At 45.3% G+C, this 10,409-nt stretch overlaps 1 protein-coding gene across 3 annotated transcripts in view; it reads right to left on the bottom strand.

Moving 5' to 3' along the window:
• The window catches only part of LOC102066709 (LHFPL tetraspan subfamily member 3 protein), a 236,427-nt gene that overhangs the window by 4,816 nt on the left and 221,202 nt on the right, over positions 1 to 10,409 (bottom strand). The window lies entirely within an intron of this gene.

Raw genomic sequence — 10,409 nt, 5'->3', positions numbered from 1 at the left:
GTGCTTCAGGGGCACCCCTGGGGCTGGGGCTCCATGAGCAGATCTGTCTGCAATACCCACACACAGGCAAAGGTGGAAACCTGGCTGCCCCAGCAGAGAGCAGAAGGTTCTTGCACCAAATGAGCTCTGCCAGTTCACCCTTAGCTAGCCTGTCTCAGACCCCTGAGACCAAACCATGAGGGCAGGCAGTCTCTCCACTGCCTCCTGTGAAAGGGTCACTGCTCAGGGGGCCTTACAAAGCCACATCCCGGGGCAGAGGATGGCCAATGCCATCACAACCCCAGGTCCTGTACCGTAACACAGGGGCCTCTGCAAGAGACTGCTGGAATGCAGAACTAGGGGTAAATCATGTTTTTTGTCACAACAAAAGAAAAAGAATGAATTTCATTGTGAAATGAAAGCAAACAAAGGATTTCAGGACTAGAAACACTTAAAAATATTACTGTAAGAAGACTGAAATATTTCATTTCCTCCCCCCATATTACACAGAGCAGCCACCTTCCCCCATCCCCTCAAATTCCCTACACCCTATACTCCTGGTCACCTTGGCCTGCAGGCAATTCACCCACATTCCCAGAGAGCATGGTGCCCCAGGGCAGCATACCCAGATCTAAAAGCCTGGGGTGGTGGTACCAAGAACCAGTGAGCCTGGTGGTGGCAAACCCTTCTGCCATGGACCTTGGATGCCTGCTTCCCCATCAACTTCCAACAAACTGACATTTCTCAAGCAAAATTTGTTCTGGAGGAAAATTCCAGACTTGTTCAGCATGTATCTATAGTCCAGATTTATTTTACAAGACACTTTTAATTGATGTTGCTGAGACTAGAAAGTAGCAAATAAGTATGTAAGAAGCATAACGTGAACTTGGGAGGGAACTGAAAAAGAAAAAATGGGTCAGTTTTGTTTGTGTTAAAAAATTAATATGAAATATAATGTTCAGTGTAGTAAAAACATTTTTATGATGTATGTAATGGGATGGTAGCTTCCAATTGTAAAAAAGAAACCTTGAAATTCCTACCTCCATGAGCTTCCTTTGAAATATGTAGCAAAAATGAAGGATAAAGTGTGGATGAGAAATGAAGATACTTGTGATAAATAAAATCTATTAAAAATGGTCTGAGTCTGGAACTTTGGTGTATTTTATAAATGTGGTTACTAATGTTATTAGTGTAGTAATTAGTAATATAGGTAAACAGCACTACCAAATAAAGTACATGAAAAAGTGCCTGAGCCTCTAATCTGCTTATTTTCTGAGATAAGGGGGTTTGTGGGCCTCTTAAACAATCCATATTCAGTGAAACTGAAATCTGAAGAAAGATAACTTTGAGTGGTAAGGAACATGTGCCCTAGGAACAATCATAGCTTAATAGAACTGAATAAGCCATTTCTTTCAATTATTTTTAATAATATTTTTATGTATGTTATTCAAACCCCTAACATTGCTTATTGGATTTCCAGCACCACTCAGAGTTTCAGCAGCAACATACTAAGACCTTCATTAATTCTTTGGAAAAATTTTGCATGCAGGTGTTGTACACATGGAAATGAAATTTAACAAATGCCATAGCTGACAAGACATAAATAAGTTATTCACATGCAACATCTCTCAGTCTGTTTTGTATCACACCACAGGCTTTTGAAGTTTGTTTTCTTAGAGCTACTTACAGTGCTGCTGCCAAGAAATCAGTTAATGAAAGCAGTTTTCATGGAAGCTGTATTACCCAGCCACCCAGGTGCTCTGCTCTTAAGTTCCCTATTTAAAGTCTTTAAAGGCTGCCTGTTAGGCTGACCTCATCACAACGGGGTTACTGCTTATAATTGACACACTCAATTAGGGCAATCACTTCTGCTGACTGCAGAGCTGGGGTATAGTCAGCCTGGAGGGATTTGCAGCATTTTCGTGTTTATGTACATTTCAGAAAGAGGACACTGAGGTTTGTTTGTGGTAAAGATGAATCACAGGGAGATTTCCAGGTTGCTCTCTGACAAGGTGTAAAAGACATGCTGAATTTCAGATGGTCCCTTCCATGCTGTTGCTGTAAAGTCAGTAGAATGAACAGTAAATATGGAGAGAAAGGCAGACCTTCTAGGTTTGGGTATATATTGTCTCAGACAACCTTAACACTTTACACCACTAATTGTCACCAGCCATACTGAAATTATCTTCACCATGTATTTGACTGGTATCTAGAAAATAACACCTTTCCAAGTGCTCATCTTTTATTGCTGACTCCAAACGCACACAACTGCTTTGCTAAAGAGCAACTGGCATTTGTGGTGCCACCAAAATTGGTACAGTTACAAAACCACATCAGCTGGCAGAAAGCCATGGGTTAATGAGGTACCAGAGATTTCCTCCCAGGACCTCCACAGGATTCCTCCAGCCTAAACATCATCTCTGCTGAATGCTTGCACTGTGGGGAGTGTATGGGAGGCGATGAAGGATGAGAGAAACATTGATTCTGAAGCTCTGCAACTGAAAATAGACATGCTGAGGCACCTTGGATAACACTGCTGTCTGGGCTGTAGGCCAAAAAAAATTGGACAAGTTCAGTTTTAATGAGGTGTTGGAGTTCTCACCTTTCTGCTTATAGAACCACAGAATCATTAAGGTTGGAAAAGACCCCTAAGACCATCAGTTCCAACTGTTAACACAGCACTTCCATGCTCACTCCTAAACCATAACTCCAAGTGCCACACCCACACATCTTTTGGACACCTCCAGGGACAGTGAATCCAAGACTTTCCTGGGCAGTGTATTCCAGTGTCTGACAACTCCTTTGGTGAAGAAATTTTTCCTAATATCCCATCTAAACCTCCCCTGGTGCAGCTCAAGGTCATTTCCTCTCATCCTGTCAGTTGTTACTCTGGAGAAGAGACCGACCTCCACCTGGGTACAATCTCCTATCTGGGAGTTGCAGCATGATAAGTTCTCCCCTGAGTCCCCTTTTCCCCAGGCTAAACATCCCCAGCTCCCTCAGCTGCTCCTCAAAGGACTTGTGCTCTGAGCCCTTCACCAGCTGTGCTGCCCTTTTTGGACATGCTGATCTGGGTCAGCTCCTTATAACCACAGGGAGAGGGTTTTGTTGCTTACATCAGAGTTGGTGAAATGCTAAGTGTGTTAAAACTCCACTTGTAGCCACTGCAGCCCAAAATTCAAACAGGAACATGTATTCATGGCCTGGACAATATCCAGGTGTATATAATTAAAAGGCATGAAAGGCACAAGGCAACCAATGACTCATTATCTCTTATTTCCTTGAAGACAGTCTCTTTAGAACACATAAAACACATAAAACCCAATTTGAGTGGCCTGAGAGAATTATTTTACTTTTCATGTTATGAGAGAGAGGATTTATGTATATTCCTATTTCCCTACCTGCTGTGGGTGCCTTTTCCCTCTTGATGCACTGAGCATCCTTTGCCCTGGCCTCATGGGGAGATGCTTATCCATCACCTGGAGAGTGGCCTTGGGGCAAATTGTGCTCTCAGTAACCAGCCAGGCACCAACTCAGGTCCTCTCCAAGATTCCTGATGATCCAAGATGGAACTCTAGCCCGTGTTTTGGAGAAGCTGTGCACAGATCATACTGGAAGCAGCTGTATGGCCAGGAGGAGAATAAATGGTGCACTGCTGCCTACACCTGCACTGCAGCTGAGACAGAGTAAGGAGGGTACAAAGCTGCCTGTGGAGATGGAAAGGAGAAGGGACAGAAATTCCCCAACTGTTTTGCCAGCAGTGCTCTTTGAGTGTTTCACTGTTCAGCACCTTCTCAACAAAATGTGATTAATGACCTGTCCACACCAGAGCTGCCCAAGGCGTTTCCTCCTCTCCTTGGCAAACAAGCAGGCAGGATCTGGCAACTGCCTGCTCTGCCATCACTCACAGCTACCAAAAACTGCCTGAAAGGGCAGGGGTTAAAGAGAATGCACAGTAAACCTTGAGGAGTTACTAAAACTTTTACAAAATTTTGGAATTGAAATTGTGTGATGGTTTTGTCCATATGGCATTAGAGGAAAAGCTCATCTGAGCAGAAGGTGTGTGAGCTTGCTCTTCTGCTGCAGCACTTCCTTGCAATAAAATAGAATTGAATCACATAAAAAATGACAAGATTTTCCCCAATTCAGTATGCAAGCCCTGTGAAACCAGAGCTGAGTGGAACAGTGGGACTTATTCAATCTGCTGGGTGGTATCTTGCTCACCCTGTTAGTGGCAGCAGCTGAACTCCTGGGCATGGCTTGTGGGAAGTGTTTCTAGGACAGTAGGAAATGGTTTCAGGAGCATGCAGGAATTCTCTAAATGTGTGGCTCTGGTGGTTTTGCTGTCAGAAGGCTCAGTTCCTGGCTGCACAAGCACATTTCCAGCATGTGGCAGGATGCTGTGGTGGTGTGCTCCCCTCCACTGCTTCAGCCCTAACCACCAGCGGGCTCTGATGGCTGCCCCCAGCTTTCTCTGGGCTTTGGGGTGGGCTGGCAGCCTGGTAGCCAAGGGCTGTCTGGAGTGGTGGCTGCATGCCTTGAGGAGGGGATGTCACCTGTCAAGGTTACTCCTCAAAGCTGAGAGATTCCTCACTGCAACAGAACCTTGGTAAGTGGTTAATAGCACACTGAACTTTGAAATCTTAGCTGAGTGACATAAAGGATTGATTGTGCAAATATAATCCCTAAGACATAAACCACTGAACAAGCCTGGGACTAGGATTGGAGTCAGGCACACCTACACTTCTCTTCGAGAAGGGGTTTAGAACACAAGGGAATTCTTTCTGAACCTCATGCTCAATGACAGGGACTGGCAGTTTTGTCTGCTCTTGTCCTCTATGCAGTAAATAAACAGTCCTGCCATTGAATCTTGTTAAACCACTGTAGCATTTACAATTGAACTTTGTTAAATCACTGGTTTATATCAATAAAGTACATTGTTGCTTCTCTCTTGTATATTGCTGCTTCTCTCTTACAAGTGCAGTTGCTTCCATCCATGGCAGATGGTTTCAGGGCCACAGGGGCAATGATGGCTGAACAGACAGAATGCTGTTTTATTAGACATTGTTTTCTGAGAAGAAACAGGAAAAGTTGAAGGATCCAGTCAAATCAATTTTGCTAGGTTTCCAGCATGTGTGTACAACACACAGCTGGACAGAACTTTGCTGTCAGCTTACAGGCTGTCATTCACAAGAAAATACCCAGTACACCTAAAGCTACACTCCTTGAATACTTAATGCACTCAGCAACTGTCCTATCCTCCCTGACAGACTGGCCAAGTCCTGTAGTTTTAAAATCCAATTCAATCTTAAATTGTATTTCCGCCCCTTTTTCTATTGTATGTGATGACTGAAACATGACAGGAGGAAATGGATGTTGGTTCAGGGGCTGGTTGCAGACAGCATGCTGTGGAGGGAGAATCATGGAATCATTGAATGGTTTGGGTTGGAAGGGACCTGAAGTGCCTGAAATGCACCTCATTCCAACTCCCTTGCCATGGGCAGAGACACCTTCCACTTGACCAGGCTGCTCAAAGCCCATCCAACCTGGCCTTGAACATATCCAGGGACAGGGCATCTCTTGGCAACCTGTTCCAGGGCCTCACCACCCTCACAGTACAGAGTGACAGAACAGGGATATGTTATTTTCTGCATTGTTGAATTCTCCAGACAGAATGTTTCTTCAGGCTATTATGACAATAAGCAAAAGGCCCCAGGACTAAATGTGGTTGACAAGAAAAATTGACCACAAAAAAGGCATTGAGCAATGAAGTGTCTCCACCTTGTGCTAAGGTGTGAAAGGAGACATGGAAGAGAGACAAAGGGAAATTAAATCTGAAGCCCAGAGTGGCTCAGGGCAGTCTAACCATTTGTGGTCTTGACTTCTTTAAATTCCTTTTTTCTTCCAAACGGAAATTTTGAGAAAGGTGAGAAGACGTTTCGGGCAGAGAGATCAGATAGAGGTTAGGCCTAGAGATGCATCTCGCATAACATCAGCTCTCTTACAGTCAGACATGAGATGTGAGGCTCTAGGAAGTCCTTGGAGCAGGACAGGGCCCTCCTGGGGTGACTAATTTAATCTTGGGATGGTTGCCAGCATGGATGAGTGCTGTTGGCTTCTGTGGGTCTGTAGACCTGGATGAGATGGGAGGCCTAAATCTGAGATGGAAAAAGTGAGGTGTGTGAATCCTGCAGTTATAATTACCCTGCACAAAGTCATTAATTGCATGCATGGAAGAAGAGGGAAGCTGCTGCCCATGCATGGAAGATCTTCAGCCTGAAATATCAAACTATTAGTCAGTTTTGTAACAAAGCCTGAAAGATTAGGCTTGTTTGTAACAAGCTATCAGAGACCTTATCTGAGCACAGCTTGAGGACGGGTATTTTTAGTTCTTTTGGGGTGTGCCATCGTGCACCAGGACTGCCTGCCTAGTGAGCAAATGGCTTTGCAGAAGCTGGGTCTGAGATTCCAGCCCCAGGTCAGGAGGAATCAGTTAAATCAGGTAAGATCAGTTAAACAGCTTGAGGACTGACTGGGCAGGGATGCAAGCAGCAGTCCAGCCTGGTGGGAAGGCATGAGCCAGGTTACATACAGCAGTCAGCTTGGCTCTCTTGTCAGTGGGACTGTGCCTGAAGGAGCAGGTGAGTTTTGACTGAAAATGCTGTGAAATGGGGTTAGAGCAGCTTAAAGAAGGCACCTCTTTAGAGCCTGACACTTTTCTTATCTCTGAAAGACCCTACTTCAACTATGCCTAAATATAGCCAGGTGGCAGTGACAGGCTCTAAAACTCTGAAAATGGGCAGGTTTCAAACTTCCCTGCCACCCTTCCCAATCCCTGGCTTGGGTGGCTTTCCTCTGGTTTGAATGCAGCTCCAAGAATACAACATATGTGTATTTATTGGTGAGAAAGACAGGAGAAGAGTGACAGACAGAGGGAAGAGAGACCTATCCAAGGATGGATCAAGCTGTAGCTGTCATCTCTGTCATCTGTTGGCACCAGTCTGGGCTGGTGGAAGCCGGGCTCCCTTGGGTGATGGCTCTGCTTGCCATGCCTCACTATGAACAGCTTTTGGGCTCCTCGTCTGGGCAGCTCATGGCTGTCCCTCCAGGGCAGTCATCACCATCCCCTGCTGCTGTCACACACAGACTGTGCCCTGGACACGGGAGGAGGCTCTGTGTCTGCCTGAGTGGGAACCAACACACTGGGATGTCGAGTTCAGATCCTGCTGAACAGTGCGCTGCCTTTTCCCCCATTTCAATATTTGCTTCTGTCACGAGAAGGAAGATTTTTATCATAATGGACAAACACAGCAAAAAGCCTCCTATTCTTTGTCCTAAAGAGTTTTCTTTGACTGTGGAACATCACAGAGACGCTCCTTCCTCTGGTGGTCCCTTTCCAGAAGGCTCATCAATTTGTCTTTTGTACTTGGTGGTGTTTCTGTCGAGTTTGGCAGGGGAGTCACGTCTCAAGACAGGTTTGCTGGCATGGGAGATCTAGTATGTTGTTGGAAGAACTGGCAAGAGGCTGAAATGCCTTCATCAATAATGTCTTTCACATGAAGGAGCTTCCTGCTCTGTAGAGTTGTAGGCTCAAGTCAAGCAAAATCAGTCACTTGTTGTTCATCTATTTTTATTTCCTCCATGTGGTTTGCTGCAGTCTTTCTTTGCCCAGATGGTCAAATAAATTGCTGTCACTGAACAGGAGTCTCTGAACGGTGATTCCTAAACTCTTCCTGTTCTCTAACTGTTTAATGAGAAAATGTTTCACTTTCTTTATATTCTGCCCATTTGCTGTAGCTGTTTTTCAGTTTCTCCCCTGGAACTCAGAGGATCTGTAGGTACTTTTGTTTGTTTCTCTAGCCTCCAAGCTGCGTGATCAGACTGCCCAAAAAGCTCTTCATTGTCTGTATTTAAAAACTGTTACAAACATTGATGTACTTGTTTACAGGGAGCTTCTCTGAGGATCCAGCCATGTCAGTGAGGTATCTTGACAAGGTTCTGGGCATACCAGCCAGAAAATGTTTGGATTAGCATTGTACAGTCTTTTGGCTTTTTATTTTGTTAGCAACATCTTATATTTACCTTTAGCAGCATGACATCTTCCAAGAGTTTTCCTGTGCTAGGCAATGTTAGATGTTGACATTGGCAGGTTTGTTGGTTTGGGGAAGCAAACCTTGGTGCCACTGACACAAAGCTGTCCTTGTCTGTGCCGGGCCATCGGGGCAGGCGGGAGGCAGAGCCAGGGCCAGCGTGGGCTGGGGCTGTGGGAGCCCTCAGTGCAGCCCCGTGTGCTCAGCCTGGCTGGGGCTGCTCTCCTGTGAGCACAGACAGAGTGGGAGGCACTGCTGGGAGAAAACCAAAATATTGCAGCAGAGCCTGGAAGGTGCCTGCCAGGATCTCCGTGTAAGGAAGCTGCTACGATGGGGCTTATTTTAGTGGTGTGACAGAAAGGGAGCTCTGCTCTTTTCTCAACAGACTGCATTTCTCCAGATGAATTCACAATTCACACAGTGACTGTTTCCTCCTAACAGAAAGGAAGAGGGGTCTGGCAGTTCTCTGGTCATTCCAACATCTATGAATGAAACTGCCGTTAAAAAAGCTGATTTTTTAATTTTAACATAATAACTAAAACATTGCAAGAAGTTTAAATAAAGAAAATAAGAAAAATATCAATGCTGATGAACCTTAAATGCTGCAGAATAATAAAAACATTTAAAATCTCTTTTTTTTTTTGATTGTGTGAAATGAATTTCCCTGTTCTTTGGCAAGTGCAAAAGCTGTGTGACCTGGGAACATGGCACAAATCCATGCTGAGCAAAGGCACATCCAAGGATTTCCAGAAGTTTTCCAAACTTTTTCTTTGTAGGTACTTGTGCTGGCGGGAAGAGAGAATTTGATGCATGAATTGGGCTGGAACTGGGAGTGAGGCTCTGGCCTCAGGGGCTCACTGTGGAGGGGAATGGCCCTGCAGCTGCAGGACTTTGTCCAGGGCGCCTCTGGGGCAGGGCCTCACCAGGGCTGTGCTGAGTGTCCTTCATCCTGTCACACTCCTCTCTGGCTGCTTGGCTGCTCTGATGCTGGGTCTCCACCAAAACCTGCTAATGAGCTGCAAATATTGATCCCATTGGAGAAGGATACAGGTGCCAAGTTACATGCTTATGGGCAACAGAAAGATAATGATCTGGAGCAGCTTTGGTCTGAGATTTCAAATCTGCAGTTTAGTGATTAGCTTACCAAGCACAGGAATGTTAATTAACTGTCTGTATACTCTCTAGGCAAATAGGAAGTGTTTGGAACTGTACATTGGGCTCACAATTGTTTCCAAGGCATGAAATTACATGTTAAACTACTAAAAAAAAAAATCTGAGTGGGGTTAGATGATACTCTGCTAGAAGAGAGTCTGGATTTGGGAGTTGGCAAAGCCAGGGTCTAGGGAGAGGGTGAGCTTTTTGGTGAATACCATCTGTCATGAAAACCTGTCTGACATGTAGCAAGGACAATGTTCAATGCTCATGGTCCTGAAGACATTATTTTTGTCATCTTCATTTTCTTGCTCCAAACCCAATTTGTGCAGGCTTTGGACAATTTGTAAGGATTTATTATTGCTATTAATTTATATAATTCCCTTAAACATTTCTTGAGTTGCTCTAGAGGTGTGAAGGGCACTCTTGTAAAAGAAAAAGAAGAAATTCCTTCCCTGCAGAGCTTTCAGCATGGAAAGCAAACTGCAATCAGCAGTGCAGAGAAAAAAAACCAAAACAAGCTATCCCAGAGAGGGAAGGGGAGGCTGTGTTAGGAAATTGCCATCTGAAGAGCATGCAGAAAGGCAAGCTGGTTTGCAGGAGCCCTCAGTGACAGGTGGACATGGACAATTTTCCTGTTGTTTGGCTGTTCCCATCAATGACTATGAGACAAGTATGGGTAAAATGCACCTTTCAATGTAAGGATGCCCTTGTAGCGGCAAGAGGCAGCAGGGCAGTCTCAGGCAGCAACTAACCCAGTACCAAACACTAGCAGGACGGGGGGAAATCTCCAGCCCTCCTTCTCAAACCAAACCCCAGATTCACCAGGATTCCTCAAAGCTCAGTCACTAGTTTCTCCAAGACAACAATAATTCAGAACAACCTAAAGAACACACCGATACAGATTTGCTCAGAAAGAAGCTCAGCTGTAGAAAGAGGTGCAGCTGAGACAAAAGGGAAGCAAGTCAGGTCCAGTTGCATCTGTACAGCTACATCTGCAGCTGGAGAAGAGCTCCAATAAGGACTGCCACCATACTTCCCTCTCATTCTGGTCCATCGGCCAGGTGAGCAGTGGGGCACAGAGGACCCTGTGTGTGCCTTGGTGCTGTGCTGCTCAGGGAGCAGTGCCCCTGCTGCTGGCCCTGCTGGGGCTGAGGCTCCTGCCGAGCCTCCCTTGCCTCAGGAGAC

This window comes from Zonotrichia albicollis, chromosome 4 (genome assembly GCF_047830755.1).
Source record: "Zonotrichia albicollis isolate bZonAlb1 chromosome 4, bZonAlb1.hap1, whole genome shotgun sequence".
NCBI lineage: Eukaryota > Metazoa > Chordata > Aves > Passeriformes > Passerellidae > Zonotrichia > Zonotrichia albicollis.
Note: the sequence above shows the minus strand (reverse complement) of the source record. Positions and strands in the feature narration are given on the sequence as shown.